This window comes from Oxyura jamaicensis, chromosome 19 (assembly GCF_011077185.1).
Source record: "Oxyura jamaicensis isolate SHBP4307 breed ruddy duck chromosome 19, BPBGC_Ojam_1.0, whole genome shotgun sequence".
NCBI classification, from domain to species: Eukaryota; Metazoa; Chordata; class Aves; order Anseriformes; family Anatidae; genus Oxyura; species Oxyura jamaicensis.
The window spans coordinates 6,132,425-6,134,267 of NC_048911.1; the positions used below are offsets into that span (position 1 = coordinate 6,132,425).

General features: G+C 78.7%; 1 long non-coding RNA gene across 1 annotated transcript in view; it reads right to left on the reverse strand.

Annotated features, from left to right (window-relative positions):
* The window catches only part of LOC118176150, a 2,446-nt gene extending 1,862 nt beyond the window's left edge, over window positions 1-584 (reverse strand). The window contains exon 1 of the long non-coding RNA XR_004755280.1: window positions 543-584. This is a non-coding gene — a long non-coding RNA (uncharacterized LOC118176150). The remainder of the gene's footprint in view (window positions 1-542) is intronic.
* Window positions 585-1,843: the final 1,259 nt, after the last annotated feature.

Here is a 1,843-nt window from a genome sequence, read left to right on the forward strand (position 1 = left end):
CCCCCCCGCCGGTAACGGCACCCCAACGGGTCTCCCCCCTCCCCCCCCCAGCCCCACAGCAATGCCGGTGCCTCCCCCCACACCCGGGCATCCCGACGACCCCCTCCCCGCCTTCCTCCTCCTCCTCCGTTCCCCGGGATGCTCCGCTCCGTGCCCGCCGCCACCACCACCGGCCCCCGGGGCAAAGTCTGCCCCGCCCGGCCCCGGACTGAAGGTCACCCCCGGGGCCAGCCACAGCCCGGTGCGGACCGGCCCCGCCCGCTGCCCCGCCCGCCCCACCGGGACCCCCGGTACTGGGCACGGCGCCCCGGTACCGGCACCGACCCCCTCCCCCCGTCCCCGTTAACCCCCTCCGTTAAACCCCACCGGGGTGCAACGACGCCGCTCCCTCCGCCGAGCCCGGTGCGGGACGGGACCGAGCGGAGCCCGCCCGGCTCCCCCCCGGGGGAAGGTCACCTTCCCGGTACGGCACCGGGGGGGGCACCGGGAGCACCGGGCGGGCATCGGGGCTCCCTAAAAACCCAGCCCGGGCACGGACCCACCTGTGTGTGACCCGGTCCCGGTGTCCCCGGCCCCGGTACCCCCGATCTGGTCTGGTCCGGCCCGGTCCCGGCCCGGCCCCACCGGCTCCCCCCCCCCCCCCCCGCGGCTCCGCCGCCGCCGACCGCCGCCGCCTCGGCCGGGCCCGGCCCGCGGAGCCATGACGCAGCCACCCACCGGCCCCGCCCCCGCCCCATCACCGCCCGGCCCCGCCCCTCTCCCGGCGCCCCCGCCCCCCAGCCAATAGGAGGCCGGCCCTGCCCTCCGCTCAGCCAATAGGAACGGAGAGCCGGCTCTCCGCCCCGCCCACCCGGCTCGCGGTCGGTGCCGGCCGGCCCGGCGGTTGCCTAGGAGACGGGCGGGCCCGCCCCCGCCGCGGGGCACGCTGGGAGTTGTAGTGCGGCGCGGCGCTCCCGGCATGCCCCGCGTGCTGTGAGTTGGCATTTTCCAGAGGGCGAAGAGGCGGCGGGGGAGGGGAGGGGGAAGCCGGGGGGGGAGTTTAAAGGGCCCGGCGCTGCTCGGCGCCCGCGGGGCGCGGCGCTGGCCTGCCCCGGCGGCCCCCTCCCTCCGTCCCGGGGCGGCGCCTTTAACGGCTGGCGCCGGCCGATTCCCAGAAGTTGCCCCAAGTCGGCAGCCAATCACAAGTGAGCGCCGGGGGCCGCCAGCCAATGGGAGCGCGGCGGGGGCGGGGCGGCGCGAACCCGCCTGACCCCGCGGCTTGGCAGCGCGGCGCGATGACTGGACAAGTTCTTTAAAGGGGCCGCGCCCCCCCCGCGGGGCGACCCGAGCGGGCCGGGCCCTGGCGCCCGCCGCGACCCCGCGGGAGGACCCGGAGTCTCAGTCCCGGCCGCCGCCAGGCGCCGAGCCGGGTCCGGGCGGTGCGGGCAGAGCGGCGCGGCCCCTTTAAGGCCGCCCCCTGCCCTTCGCCCCAGTAACAGCTGATTGCAGCGCGCGGGGGGGGCGGCGGGCCAATGGGCTGCCTGCACGTCCCGCCCACGTGACTCCCACGCGCCGCACGCGGCGCTGCCCGGCGGGAGCCTCCCGCCGCCTTAAAGGGGCCGCGCAGGGAGGAGGGACTGGGGAGCCGGGACCGGCTGCGGGGCTGCTCCCGGAGCCTGGGGCGGCCTCCACGGGGCGGGAGGAGGCTGCGGGACCCTGCCCGGCTCGGGGGGCACCGGGGCCAGGTAGTGCCGGGCTGCTCCACTCCGGTCTGCTCCACCCCTCACCCTACAGCGTTCCCCTGCACCCAGCGCACGGAGCCACCGGAGGGGACCGAGCCCTGATCCGGTGAACTCCTGGGGGG